The sequence below is a fragment of the Bombus pascuorum genome, unplaced genomic scaffold (assembly GCF_905332965.1).
Source record: "Bombus pascuorum unplaced genomic scaffold, iyBomPasc1.1, whole genome shotgun sequence".
In the NCBI taxonomy this organism is placed as follows: domain Eukaryota; kingdom Metazoa; phylum Arthropoda; class Insecta; order Hymenoptera; family Apidae; genus Bombus; species Bombus pascuorum.
This window is the reverse complement of record NW_026869729.1, coordinates 35,832-51,745: the sequence shown is the minus strand read 5'-3', so window position 1 is coordinate 51,745 and position 15,914 is coordinate 35,832. Positions and strand designations below refer to the sequence as shown.

The window sequence follows — 15,914 nt, the reverse complement described above, 5'->3', positions numbered from 1 at the left end:
TGGTATTACCGGGGTTGTCTGCCCTCAAAGCAGAGGAAGAAGGAGGAGTGGTTTTTTTAGTGGGTATGGCAACAACATCCGCGCGAGTCCCACATAACCCAGTGATTCGGGTCACTGGGCATGCGTAACAGCATTTTCCCCTCCTCATGCAAAAAAAAAAAAAGGTTATGAAGACCTGGAAGCTTATGTGACTACTTTTACAAGAGGATAATTTCTCGCAACGTTTTATCCACCAAATGCATAGAGATTTCAACAACAACTATATGCAATCTGGAGCGATTATGGAGCACCGTGTATCACGTCGGTGCTGCAGGAATAGAAATCGCATTACTATTCTGATGTATATAAGGATTTTTTTAATTTACAGCTTCACCGTTTGAGATGACATTTGGACAGACGGAGGGAGGGAGTTGGTGTTGTCAACGATGCTGAAGCGTACCACACGATTGGGGACCCCATGTTCTCTAGTCTCTGCACCTTTCATTGGTTTGGTTTGTAAACTGTATCGTGACCGATGCATTCGGGACCTTTACAATTTTTTGTGGTAATACAATTTTGTAGTAATATAATTTTGTAGTAATATAATTTTGTAGTAATATAATTTTGTAGAAGTATAATTTTGTAGTAATATAATTTTGTAGTAATATAATTTTGTAGTAAAATAATTTTGTAGTAATATAATTTTGTAGTAATATAATTTTGTAGTATTAATGAGCGTTCGAAATATATTTGAAGAATGTTTGATTCGATATTTTTTATTTTCAAAAGTATGGCAATTTACACAAAACATTACGTATTTTGTATGTCTTAGCGTTTAAAGAAAATTTGTATTGCATGGTAACTTATAGATTTAATAGTACCGTTTCGAATATTCTCTCCATTATTCTGAACGTCGAGATTTTGTATATATTTCCTTAATGTTAATTAACAGTTTTGTAGACTTTTGAATAAATAAAAAGGAATTGATAAAATTTGGAAAATGTCTACAATTTTCCTGCGATCTTCTAATTCGCCATATTAGTCCTTTTCAGTCCAGCATACTACACATAACAAAATTCTGTCGCAGGCAAGAGATCCGCACATGTGTCCAGGCTGTTGGCCGTCATCGGCGACATTATTTCGCCTGTCTGTGTATGAGATAACGAGTGACGACAGACGATTGGTAGGGGATAAACAAAGGGGAAAATTGTTTGTTTTTAGCAAATCGTGCATGAAGTTTTCTGACTGACGATGAGTCGCACCATAATCACTTTGTACATAAACGTCTCATCACTCCGTGTTTCCGTATCTTGAACATCCAAGCATCAACTAATTCCAAAATCGTCTGACGCGCGATACACATAGGCTTATTGTGACAAGCTACAGCAAATTATAGCAAGTTTTATTTGGTGAGCTCTAATCTCTTTTGTTCGTTACCTGTGCACATGTGTTTTCTCAGGTCCAGAAAAGTTTTTTCAACGCTTGTACCACCAAGTTGTATGTGAGTTACTCTGGCTTGTCAATATGCCTTGTTCAAAGTTGAGAGCTGGATACTGTCACAGCTCTCTATCTTCCCATGTAATTATGATAATAGGAGCTTTATGAGGTATGGAGTAAATTGAATGCGTCTTTGTTGAATCTAGATGATCCAGAATGGCGAATTGTTACAAGTAGAACAACTAATCAAAGTAATAGACATACACATATATGAAATATGTTTCATATGGATAGGAAATTACTTTGAAATTTGACAAGCATTGCAATAAATATGTTGGTTCGGAAGTAATATTACTAGATACTTATTTTTACAGATTGCAATATTCTCTTCACTAATTCATAGATTGATCTTAGAACAAATGAAGAACTTTACATGTTATTGGATTAACAAATAAAATGTATTGTTCCTCACAAATGGTATGCAGAGGAGTAATGAAAATAAAAGACAGGTGTATATTACAGTTCAAGTGACGCGAGAGACTGAAATACTATTTATACAAATTGCGGATGGATGGATACTGTGAAAAATCTTTCACATACTGATTGTAGGAAAGCAGAGATGGAAAATGAAGCAACGTATTTTAAAATTGAATCCCTAAGTATAGCATGTAGATAATATTTTGAGTGTTGATGGAGGACAAAATTATGCACATTCCTTTTTCAATTCCAAGGAATTGCATCATCGATGAGTCGGTTGTCAAAACATGATGGAAATAGCTCATTGTTAATTGAACAAGTTTGATATAATTACACAACCTAAAGATTTAACTTGAAATTTGTTCGAAGAAATTTACTTTTACTTATACGTGATGTCAAGTGCGGTATTAAGTATCATGCTTTCATAACTATTGTTTTAAATATTTTTGTGTTGAAATATTGTCGTTTGGGTGTCTGTTCTGTACTACAGGAGTACCCGAAATAATTTTACTCGTCGTGTACAGTTAAACAACTACAGGCAGTTGATTCTATTCCTGGAACGCGTTGGATTCGTGTTTACGTGGTACGTTGATTAGAATGATTTAGAGGTGGTTTACTGATGCCAAGCAAGGTAGATATCATTTCCGAACTACCACTGGAGGTTTCGCACTTGTTACCTCGAAAATTGGATCCCTCCTCCCTGCAGAGCGCCGCGCTTGTCTCGCGCAAATGGTTGAACATATGCAGATCCGACAAGTGTCTTCGGCGGACAGCAAGAAGTCACATTCGGCGTACGAGAAAGGGGTTCAGGATGGGGTTCCTCGGAACCACAGCCGCTAAAGCTGCCGAACAACAATCAAGGAGTAGAGTACGAGGTGCGAGGAACCTACGACACGAAGTAGGCTTATCCACTGCTCGTACGACGGTCATCGTTGGAAGGTTACGTGGTCCTCCGAAAATTTCGATGCGAAATCGTCCTATCGATGTTGAACCGCTAAAATGTATTAGACTGTAATTGATAGTATGTACCTTAATTCGACAGTTTTATTTTGCGAGAACACGAAACTGCCTTGTCCTACGAAAATGATTCAGAACTGTAGCGCAAAGCTTGAAATAAAATGGTGCCATTGAGACGGCAATTTGTTTCAGCCGCGGCAGTTTTCTACAGAAATATCGACAATGTAACTCACATTGACGCTCAGTCGTGTACCGCGTTACACTCTATCTGTGGACTAGAAAGGGTCTTGGCCGCCTTCGTGAGAAAGCCGTACCGTCTTTCGTGTTAACGGTGCACTCGCTCTGACAAGTGGGTTTCAGGACGGGCGGCAAAGTTTCCTTCGAAGAGCTTGCCCACTTCATTACATAAGAGCATCGGGCGATACGAGGACGACGAGAACGTCGGTCGTGCCGCCCTTCAGAAGCTGTACCAGCCTCACCATGCGCTTTATCCGACGAGAGGCTCCCTCCCACTGACACCGTGAAATGAGTGTCGTAGCTTGGGGGCAATTATCCGCGTCCTCTCCGCTCATACCCGTCCGGAGATACCGTCCGTACCAGGCGCTACGTCACGGGAGGCTATCCTCGTCGTCCTGCATCTCCCCGCATGTTTATAGACTGACGGAGCGTCATACTCGATTTTGTGATGGCGTGAACGTTATTCAAATATGTAATAACGTTACCAAACCCACTATAACTATAAATTACTTTCCCACAGAACTTCGACTCATTCTATATCTTGGATAGTTCACAAGTACGTATGCGCGAGATATATATTTCATTATAGAAGCCCTGAATCAAGTATTGAATTTAAGAGGTAATGGTTTGTAGCCTTAAGTACTGAAACTTATTCTATAATGGGAGCAACTGCCACAAATAGGAATCTAATCATTCTAACTAAAGACAAATTCTATCGACGAAATATTTAGTATGTAATTATAATATAAATTATACAATCATATAGTATAGTTTAATGTCATCATTAATTTCTATATTCATACAATACCGCATATCATTTGCAAATGTATATTTTATACCAAGTAGTATTGCAATTGTGCCACTCGGAAGACAAACTTATTAATTCCATCTTCCGATATTACCTGTACTTATATAGAAATATAATACTAAATACTAAAATATATCATAAGTATTTCATATTTGAAACAACAGTAAACCGAACGGAATTAATCTGTTTGACTTCTATGCGGCTCAAGTCACGTATCAATATATGTACATTATTCTGTAGTTTTAATATTTTAAGCGTGCATTGTGCACAGGACAATTGTCTTCAATAAATTTTGCAAATCTGTTTATAGTAAGTGAGGGATCATTAGGCCAAAGAAAAATAAGGCGACTTTTAAAAGATGCAATGAAACTTGCTTCTGCTGAACATGGACTATGAAGGTCGAACATCTTCCCGTTTATTTTGCAATTAAATACATACTCGCCTTCCGCATTCTGGCCTGTGTGCCTGCTGGATCAGGCTGGCAAGCTGTTGGAGAGGATTGTGGCTGCCCGACTCGAGTCACATCTGTATCGACGTGCTCCGTCGATCGAAATATCTGATACTAGTTCCCCTTAAAACGCAACGAACTGAATCCATAATTAATGCGCTCATTGAACACTATATTTACATATTTTCGGCACCAAAAACGATCCTAACAGACCAGGGACAAAATTTTGTTAGCGATTTAATGACGAAATTTGAAGAAGCTTTTAAAATCAAACACATCAAAACAACTTCATTTCACCCACAGAGTAACGGATCTCTCGAAAGAACGCATGCCTCAGTTAAAGATTTAATTCGTACTGCATTACACGACAATGACAAAGAATGGGACGAAGTACTTAATTTCATTTGTTTAGGGTACAACACCGCGAAACATGAAGGAACAGGATTCTCTCCCTTTGAATTGACCTTTGGGCGAAAAGCTAACTTACCTTCCGCAATATCCAAATTCCCCACACTTACCTATGATGATATGTACTCACTTTGGCAAAAACAACTGAATAAATATTGGGAAACAGCTCACAAAACGCTTATTCAGAATAAGCAACGATACAAGCGAGACCAAGAAAGAAAGATTGTTAAAACTCAGACCGTGTTTAGAAAAGGAGACTTTGTTTTAATTCACAACGACCATAAAAGAGATAAGTTGCACATTGAATGGTTAGGACCTTACAGGATTAACGATGTGAAAACTCCTTATTACATTATTTCTATCGACAATGCTAAGAAAAAGATACATGGTAACCGACCGAAAGCGTACTTTTTTCAGGATAATGCTGACCCTAGCACTAGTAATAATACCCTTAATTAGATGCCTTGAATTCACGGGATAGGAATTACGCTTTGTAAACAAACCCAACCAATTCACGATCGAAAACTACAACATGATTACGCCTCAGAAATTGTTAGCTTCCCGAACACTAACAAATATTGTAAAATTGCTATATTTAAGATTAACGAAATAACTTTTGTACCATTACATGCAGAAAACCAATTCATAATGATCCCTAAAAAAAGGGGGGGGGGGTAAACATATCCTTCGATCTACATTTAAATAATTCCATTCTACTAAGATCTTAGAGAACCAAGATCAATCTAACCAGGGGGGTATGTCACGACCGGCTCACTTTAAAATCGGAGATAAAGATGTGGCGACACTCGGCGACAATGTATATCGCTGAAGTGCCTAATGAACCATCAACATCCCAACGGTCCTTCCACCGAAGGCTCTAGAAGAAAGAGCGCGTGGCAACGGCCGCGGACGCCTGGCAAATGCGTGGACGGTGGGGATGTTGAGGGATAACAAAAGAAAGCGATCGGATCCGATCGAAAGTAAAAAATCATAAGAGCTTCAGTCTTAAAAGGTCACGCTTAGAGCTCGGAAGTAGATTGTAAAACCAAGTGTTAGAAGAAAAATAAAGTTTCTTTTTTTTATTCTTTTTTGTTGTTCTTTTGCATAATTTTACGTGACACTAGCAACGTTACCCTGAGACTGAAACAACTGCCTAAACCAACGTCGGACGTGTACCGCTTATGGTCTTTCCTCGACGCATTCCTTTGCATATGCGCTTTCGAAGACCTTAGGCGGTTGAGAAACCGAAGACCAGATGTAGAGTTTTCTCAGAAGTGACGATCACTTCAACACTAATTAATTTTAAAATGATACTTAATTATCGATAGATAGTGCATTTTATGTTTATAAACGTGAAAAAAACAATTTTCGTTTCACCGAACTATGGTTATCCCACAATATATGTATCATTAATATATTATAAGGAACTATTCGAATATACGTACAAAATCGTTTTTATGCGTATTTTTACATACAACTTTTATTTACTTTAAATTATTCCAAATTTGAGGATAAAATTATGCAGACTATATACACAGAAGAAAGGGGATTAATTTTACCATATACTTCATTTGAATGAAAGTTGCGTGAACTTCTCATGACGTAAAGTGTAAAAATTTAATAGAATGTAGATACAGTTTTCTATTATCGTTACAGATAAGAAATTTGTTAAACACTGATAAAGTTAAAGCCATTAATAGTGGTTGCAGCAAAGATTTGTTATTAATTCAAGATGAATAGGTTTCAAACAAAAAATTCCAGTTACTACTTATAGATTTGATTTTATAAAAAAAACAAGAAATTAAAAATTTTATAAAAAAGTTTATTCGCATTAAAAATATTATATTTTATCGCATATCAGAATTTTAGATCTTACGTTTAAAATAGTTTTTTTTTACCTTTTTTTGCTTGTAAAGTTATTACATTAATAAAAATGTCAGGATCGGGTTAACTGAATTGATCGTGTAGTAAAATATCGATCCAAATATCTTGGAATCATTAAAAAAAATGCTTTTTTTATTGTGAAAAAATGGTACTTTATTACCGTTAATCATTTAACTGTAATATTGGCTATAATATTTAACAATAATATTTCTAGTACATCAACATTAATATACGTTCTAAATAATATGTGAAGAAATTTGAGGTTAGGTTGGAAGATATCTACACCGGAAATGACGCCTGCAAAATGGCGCACGTGATTGGTTAGAAATTAACCGCAGAACATCTTCATACGCTATTGATTATTTCCTGTAAATGAGGAATTTTAATATAATGTACAAAGTATATAAGATTTTGCATTAAAATTGTCGCAAATATTTTTAAAAATTAATTGGATTGTAGTATTTTTAAAAAATCATAATAATGTAAGATTCTATATGGAATTACTTTCTATCGTTCGCGCATAAGACCAGTACGTAACGACAAGCTTGAGGGTATATAAAGCCACCATCAGACGCGCAACGTAGGCATTTGTCGAGTCGTCTGCAAGCGGAGAGGATCTTATTTTGCTCGACAGTTTCAAACATTTTGTGTGTTGTGTGAACCTGTTCTATCTTGTTCTACAACAATCACGAGCCACATACAGGTTAGTGTACTTATTATTATAATTTATTCATTAATTAGGTGAAATAGTTTAGGAAACAATAAGAAAACGTGAATATCGTAACATCGACACTGTGTTAACCTCGAAAAAGAGGACATTTGCATTCCTGCAAATTAAGAAAACTACGAAGCCGTCGTCATGGCAAAGTCTAAGAAGAGAGTTTGTGATATTGACGCCAAGCCAAGTAGTACTAAACGATTAGCATCTTGGATCAGAAGAATCCGCAGTAAAAAATCAAGGTATTGCCGAAATCGCAGACGCGATTTACGGATTGAAGCAATGCTGACGTGTGCTCTCTTCAAAGCTGAAAATGAATTACGCATCAAGCAATCATCTAAAGCTTTAAAATTGCAGAAACTTAAAGAAAAATTATTGAAGAAGGAAAATTGTATAAATTACGAACGCTGCGATGATGAAGGCACGTCTCAGCAGAGCAATCCCTGGAAAGAGCCTGATTTGTGTCCTGAATTGAGAAGTTTAGACGATTTCATGTCTAAGCTATCAGAAGTAAAAGTACCAGTACGACGCTGAAGTAGTGGGAAAAATGCAAACCTTCAGGTTATGAAGACCGGCCAACGCCCAAGACGCGTTGAGTGCACTCGTTCCCGTCCGATCACGAAAGTTAAGCAACGCCGGGCACGGATAGTACTAAGATCGGTGACCGCTTGGGAACTCCGCGTGGTGTTGGTTTTTTTCAGAAGGAGATCAGCCCAGTATTTGAACTGTCTAAGAAGATGACGCGAGCAGTAACTGCCCGAAGAGGAAGATACAGCGGGGCATGAAAGGACAACCCTGATGACTGCCGCCTGGTATTACCGGGGTTGTCTGCCCTCAAAGCAGAGGAAGAAGGAGGAGTGGTTTTTTTAGTGGGTATGGCAACAACATCCGCGCGAGTCCCACATAACCCAGTGATTCGGGTCACTGGGCATGCGTAACAGCATTTTCCCCTCCTCATGCAAAAAAAAAAAAAAGGTTATGAAGACCTGGAAGCTTATGTGACTACTTTTACAAGAGGATAATTTCTCGCAACGTATTATCCACCAAATGCATAGAGATTTCAACAACAACTATATGCAATCTGGAGCGATTATGGAGCACCGTGTATCACGTCGGTGCTGCAGGAATAGAAATCGCATTACTATTCTGATGTATATAAGGATTTTTTTAATTTACAGCTTCACCGTTTGAGATGACATTTGGACAGACGGAGGGAGGGAGTTGGTGTTGTCAACGATGCTGAAGCGTACCACACGATTGGGGACCCCATGTTCTCTAGTCTCTGCACCTTTCATTGGTTTGGTTTGTAAACTGTATCGTGACCGATGCATTCGGGACCTTTACAATTTTTTGTGGTAATACAATTTTGTAGTAATATAATTTTGTAGTAATATAATTTTGTAGTAATATAATTTTGTAGAAGTATAATTTTGTAGTAATATAATTTTGTAGTAATATAATTTTGTAGTAAAATAATTTTGTAGTAATATAATTTTGTAGTAATATAATTTTGTAGTATTAATGAGCGTTCGAAATATATTTGAAGAATGTTTGATTCGATATTTTTTATTTTCAAAAGTATGGCAATTTACACAAAACATTACGTATTTTGTATGTCTTAGCGTTTAAAGAAAATTTGTATTGCATGGTAACTTATAGATTTAATAGTACCGTTTCGAATATTCTCTCCATTATTCTGAACGTCGAGATTTTGTATATATTTCCTTAATGTTAATTAACAGTTTTGTAGACTTTTGAATAAATAAAAAGGAATTGATAAAATTTGGAAAATGTCTACAATTTTCCTGCGATCTTCTAATTCGCCATATTAGTCCTTTTCAGTCCAGCATACTACACATAACAAAATTCTGTCGCAGGCAAGAGATCCGCACATGTGTCCAGGCTGTTGGCCGTCATCGGCGACATTATTTAGCCTGTCTGTGTATGAGATAAGGAGTGACGACAGACGATTGGTAGGGGATAAGCAAAGGGGAAAATTGTTTGTTTTTAGCAAATCGTGCATGAAGTTTTCTGACTGACGATGAGTCGCACCATAATCACTTTGTACATAAACGTCTCATCACTCCGTGTTTCCGTATCTTGAACATCCAAGCATCAACTAATTCCAAAATCGTCTGACGCGCGATACACATAGGCTTATTGTGACAAGCTACAGCAAATTATAGCAAGTTTTATTTGGTGAGCTCTAATCTCTTTTGTTCGTTACCTGTGCACATGTGTTTTCTCAGGTCCAGAAAAGTTTTTTCAACGCTTGTACCACCAAGTTGTATGTGAGTTACTCTGGCTTGTCAATATGCCTTGTTCAAAGTTGAGAGCTGGATACTGTCACAGCTCTCTATCTTCCCATGTAATTATGATAATAGGAGCTTTATGAGGTATGGAGTAAATTGAATGCGTCTTTGTTGAATCTAGATGATCCAGAATGGCGAATTGTTACAAGTAGAACAACTAATCAAAGTAATAGACATACACATATATGAAATATGTTTCATATGGATAGGAAATTACTTTGAAATTTGACAAGCATTGCAATAAATATGTTGGTTCGGAAGTAATATTACTAGATACTTATTTTTACAGATTGCAATATTCTCTTCACTAATTCATAGATTGATCTTAGAACAAATGAAGAACTTTACATGTTATTGGATTAACAAATAAAATGTATTGTTCCTCACAAATGGTATGCAGAGGAGTAATGAAAATAAAAGACAGGTGTATATTACAGTTCAAGTGACGCGAGAGACTGAAATACTATTTATACAAATTGCGGATGGATGGATACTGTGAAAAATCTTTCACATACTGATTGTAGGAAAGCAGAGATGGAAAATGAAGCAACGTATTTTAAAATTGAATCCCTAAGTATAGCATGTAGATAATATTTTGAGTGTTGATGGAGGACAAAATTATGCACATTCCTTTTTCAATTCCAAGGAATTGCATCATCGATGAGTCGGTTGTCAAAACATGATGGAAATAGCTCATTGTTAATTGAACAAGTTTGATATAATTACACAACCTAAAGATTTAACTTGAAATTTGTTCGAAGAAATTTACTTTTACTTATACGTGATGTCAAGTGCGGTATTAAGTATCATGCTTTCATAACTATTGTTTTAAATATTTTTGTGTTGAAATATTGTCGTTTGGGTGTCTGTTCTGTACTACAGGAGTACCCGAAATAATTTTACTCGTCGTGTACAGTTAAACAACTACAGGCAGTTGATTCTATTCCTGGAACGCGTTGGATTCGTGTTTACGTGGTACGTTGATTAGAATGATTTAGAGGTGGTTTACTGATGCCAAGCAAGGTAGATATCATTTCCGAACTACCACTGGAGGTTTCGCACTTGTTACCTCGAAAATTGGATCCCTCCTCCCTGCAGAGCGCCGCGCTTGTCTCGCGCAAATGGTTGAACATATGCAGATCCGACAAGTGTCTTCGGCGGACAGCAAGAAGTCACATTCGGCGTACGAGAAAGGGGTTCAGGATGGGGTTCCTCGGAACCACAGCCGCTAAAGCTGCCGAACAACAATCAAGGAGTAGAGTACGAGGTGCGAGGAACCTACGACACGAAGTAAGCTTATCCACTGCTCGTACGACGGTCATCATTGGAAGGTTACGTGGTCCTCCGAAAATTTCGATGCGAAATCGTCCTATCGATGTTGAACCGCTAAAATGTATTAGACTGTAATTGATAGTATGTACCTTAATTCGACAGTTTTATTTTGCGAGAACACGAAACTGCCTTGTCCTACGAAAATGATTCAGAACTGTAGCGCAAAGCTTGAAATAAAATGGTGCCATTGAGACGGCAATTTGTTTCAGCCGCGGCAGTTTTCTACAGAAATATCGACAATGTAACTCACATTGACGCTCAGTCGTGTACCGCGTTACACTCTATCTGTGGACTAGAAAGGGTCTTGGCCGCCTTCGTGAGAAAGCCGTACCGTCTTTCGTGTTAACGGTGCACTCGCTCTGACAAGTGGGTTTCAGGACGGGCGGCAAAGTTTCCTTCGAAGAGCTTGCCCACTTCATTACATAAGAGCATCGGGCGATACGAGGACGACGAGAACGTCGGTCGTGCCGCCCTTCAGAAGCTGTACCAGCCTCACCATGCGCTTTATCCGACGAGAGGCTCCCTCCCACTGACACCGTGAAATGAGTGTCGTAGCTTGGGGGCAATTATCCGCGTCCTCTCCGCTCATACCCGTCCGGAGATACCGTCCGTACCAGGCGCTACGTCACGGGAGGCTATCCTCGTCGTCCTGCATCTCCCCGCATGTTTATAGACTGACGGAGCGTCATACTCGATTTTGTGATGGCGTGAACGTTATTCAAATATGTAATAACGTTACCAAACCCACTATAACTATAAATTACTTTCCCACAGAACTTCGACTCATTCTATATCTTGGATAGTTCACAAGTACGTATGCGCGAGATATATATTTCATTATAGAAGCCCTGAATCAAGTATTGAATTTAAGAGGTAATGGTTTGTAGCCTTAAGTACTGAAACTTATTCTATAATGGGAGCAACTGCCACAAATAGGAATCTAATCATTCTAACTAAAGACAAATTCTATCGACGAAATATTTAGTATGTAATTATAATATAAATTATACAATCATATAGTATAGTTTAATGTCATCATTAATTTCTATATTCATACAATACCGCATATCATTTGCAAATGTATATTTTATACCAAGTAGTATTGCAATTGTGCCACTCGGAAGACAAACTTATTAATTCCATCTTCCGATATTACCTGTACTTATATAGAAATATAATACTAAATACTAAAATATATCATAAGTATTTCATATTTGAAACAACAGTAAACCGAACGGAATTAATCTGTTTGACTTCTATGCGGCTCAAGTCACGTATCAATATATGTACATTATTCTGTAGTTTTAATATTTTAAGCGTGCATTGTGCACAGGACAATTGTCTTCAATAAATTTTGCAAATCTGTTTATAGTAAGTGAGGGATCATTAGGCCAAAGAAAAATAAGGCGACTTTTAAAAGATGCAATGAAACTTGCTTCTGCTGAACATGGACTATGAAGGTCGAACATCTTCCCGTTTATTTTGCAATTAAATACATACTCGCCTTCCGCATTCTGGCCTGTGTGCCTGCTGGATCAGGCTGGCAAGCTGTTGGAGAGGATTGTGGCTGCCCGACTCGAGTCACATCTGTATCGACGTGCTCCGTCGATCGAAATATCTGATACTAGTTCCCCTTAAAACGCAACGAACTGAATCCATAATTAATGCGCTCATTGAACACTATATTTACATATTTTCGGCACCAAAAACGATCCTAACAGACCAGGGACAAAATTTTGTTAGCGATTTAATGACGAAATTTGAAGAAGCTTTTAAAATCAAACACATCAAAACAACTTCATTTCACCCACAGAGTAACGGATCTCTCGAAAGAACGCATGCCTCAGTTAAAGATTTAATTCGTACTGCATTACACGACAATGACAAAGAATGGGACGAAGTACTTAATTTCATTTGTTTAGGGTACAACACCGCGAAACATGAAGGAACAGGATTCTCTCCCTTTGAATTGACCTTTGGGCGAAAAGCTAACTTACCTTCCGCAATATCCAAATTCCCCACACTTACCTATGATGATATGTACTCACTTTGGCAAAAACAACTGAATAAATATTGGGAAACAGCTCACAAAACGCTTATTCAGAATAAGCAACGATACAAGCGAGACCAAGAAAGAAAGATTGTTAAAACTCAGACCGTGTTTAGAAAAGGAGACTTTGTTTTAATTCACAACGACCATAAAAGAGATAAGTTGCACATTGAATGGTTAGGACCTTACAGGATTAACGATGTGAAAACTCCTTATTACATTATTTCTATCGACAATGCTAAGAAAAAGATACATGGTAACCGACCGAAAGCGTACTTTTTTCAGGATAATGCTGACCCTAGCACTAGTAATAATACCCTTAATTAGATGCCTTGAATTCACGGGATAGGAATTACGCTTTGTAAACAAACCCAACCAATTCACGATCGAAAACTACAACATGATTACGCCTCAGAAATTGTTAGCTTCCCGAACACTAACAAATATTGTAAAATTGCTATATTTAAGATTAACGAAATAACTTTTGTACCATTACATGCAGAAAACCAATTCATAATGATCCCTAAAAAAAAGGGGGGGGGTAAACATATCCTTCGATCTACATTTAAATAATTCCATTCTACTAAGATCTTAGAGAACCAAGATCAATCTAACCAGGGGGGTATGTCACGACCGGCTCACTTTAAAATCGGAGATAAAGATGTGGCGACACTCGGCGACAATGTATATCGCTGAAGTGCCTAATGAACCATCAACATCCCAACGGTCCTTCCACCGAAGGCTCTAGAAGAAAGAGCGCGTGGCAACGGCCGCGGACGCCTGGCAAATGCGTGGACGGTGGGGATGTTGAGGGATAACAAAAGAAAGCGATCGGATCCGATCGAAAGTAAAAAATCATAAGAGCTTCAGTCTTAAAAGGTCACGCTTAGAGCTCGGAAGTAGATTGTAAAACCAAGTGTTAGAAGAAAAATAAAGTTTCTTTTTTTTATTCTTTTTTGTTGTTCTTTTGCATAATTTTACGTGACACTAGCAACGTTACCCTGAGACTGAAACAACTGCCTAAACCAACGTCGGACGTGTACCGCTTATGGTCTTTCCTCGACGCATTCCTTTGCATATGCGCTTTCGAAGACCTTAGGCGGTTGAGAAACCGAAGACCAGATGTAGAGTTTTCTCAGAAGTGACGATCACTTCAACACTAATTAATTTTAAAATGATACTTAATTATCGATAGATAGTGCATTTTATGTTTATAAACGTGAAAAAAACAATTTTCGTTTCACCGAACTATGGTTATCCCACAATATATGTATCATTAATATATTATAAGGAACTATTCGAATATACGTACAAAATCGTTTTTATGCGTATTTTTACATACAACTTTTATTTACTTTAAATTATTCCAAATTTGAGGATAAAATTATGCAGACTATATACACAGAAGAAAGGGTATTAATTTTACCATATACTTCATTTGAATGAAAGTTGCGTGAACTTCTCATGACGTAAAGTGTAAAAATTTAATAGAATGTAGATACAGTTTTCTATTATCGTTACAGATAAGAAATTTGTTAAACACTGATAAAGTTAAAGCCATTAATAGTGGTTGCAGCAAAGATTTGTTATTAATTCAAGATGAATAGGTTTCAAACAAAAAATTCCAGTTACTACTTATAGATTTGATTTTATAAAAAAAACAAGAAATTAAAAATTTTATAAAAAAGTTTATTCGCATTAAAAATATTATATTTTATCGCATATCAGAATTTTAGATCTTACGTTTAAAATAGTTTTTTTTTACCTTTTTTTGCTTGTAAAGTTATTACATTAATAAAAATGTCAGGATCGGGTTAACTGAATTGATCGTGTAGTAAAATATCGATCCAAATATCTTGGAATCATTAAAAAAAATGCTTTTTTTATTGTGAAAAAATGGTACTTTATTACCGTTAATCATTTAACTGTAATATTGGCTATAATATTTAACAATAATATTTCTAGTACATCAACATTAATATACGTTCTAAATAATATGTGAAGAAATTTGAGGTTAGGTTGGAAGATATCTACACCGGAAATGACGCCTGCAAAATGGCGCACGTGATTGGTTAGAAATTAACCGCAGAACATCTTCATACGCTATTGATTATTTCCTGTAAATGAGGAATTTTAATATAATGTACAAAGTATATAAGATTTTGCATTAAAATTGTCGCAAATATTTTTAAAAATTAATTGGATTGTAGTATTTTTAAAAAATCATAATAATGTAAGATTCTATATGGAATTACTTTCTATCGTTCGCGCATAAGACCAGTACGTAACGACAAGCTTGAGGGTATATAAAGCCACCATCAGACGCGCAACGTAGGCATTTGTCGAGTCGTCTGCAAGCGGAGAGGATCTTATTTTGCTCGACAGTTTCAAACATTTTGTGTGTTGTGTGAACCTGTTCTATCTTGTTCTACAACAATCACGAGCCACATACAGGTTAGTGTACTTATTATTATAATTTATTCATTAATTAGGTGAAATAGTTTAGGAAACAATAAGAAAACGTGAATATCGTAACATCGACACTGTGTTAACCTCGAAAAAGAGGACATTTGCATTCCTGCAAATTAAGAAAACTACGAAGCCGTCGTCATGGCAAAGTCTAAGAAGAGAGTTTGTGATATTGACGCCAAGCCAAGTAGTACTAAACGATTAGCATCTTGGATCAGAAGAATCCGCAGTAAAAAATCAAGGTATTGCCGAAATCGCAGACGCGATTTACGGATTGAAGCAATGCTGACGTGTGCTCTCTTCAAAGCTGAAAATGAATTACGCATCAAGCAATCATCTAAAGCTTTAAAATTGCAGAAACTTAAAGAAAAATTATTGAAGAAGGAAAATTGTATAAA

The 15,914-nt window shown here is 36.9% G+C and overlaps 1 pseudogene; it reads left to right on the top strand.

Annotated features, from left to right (window-relative positions):
• Nucleotides 1–7,927: 7,927 nt before the first annotated feature.
• LOC132915587 (5S ribosomal RNA) lies at nucleotides 7,928–8,046 on the top strand (annotated as a pseudogene).
• The last annotated feature ends 7,868 nt before the right edge of the window (nucleotides 8,047–15,914 follow it).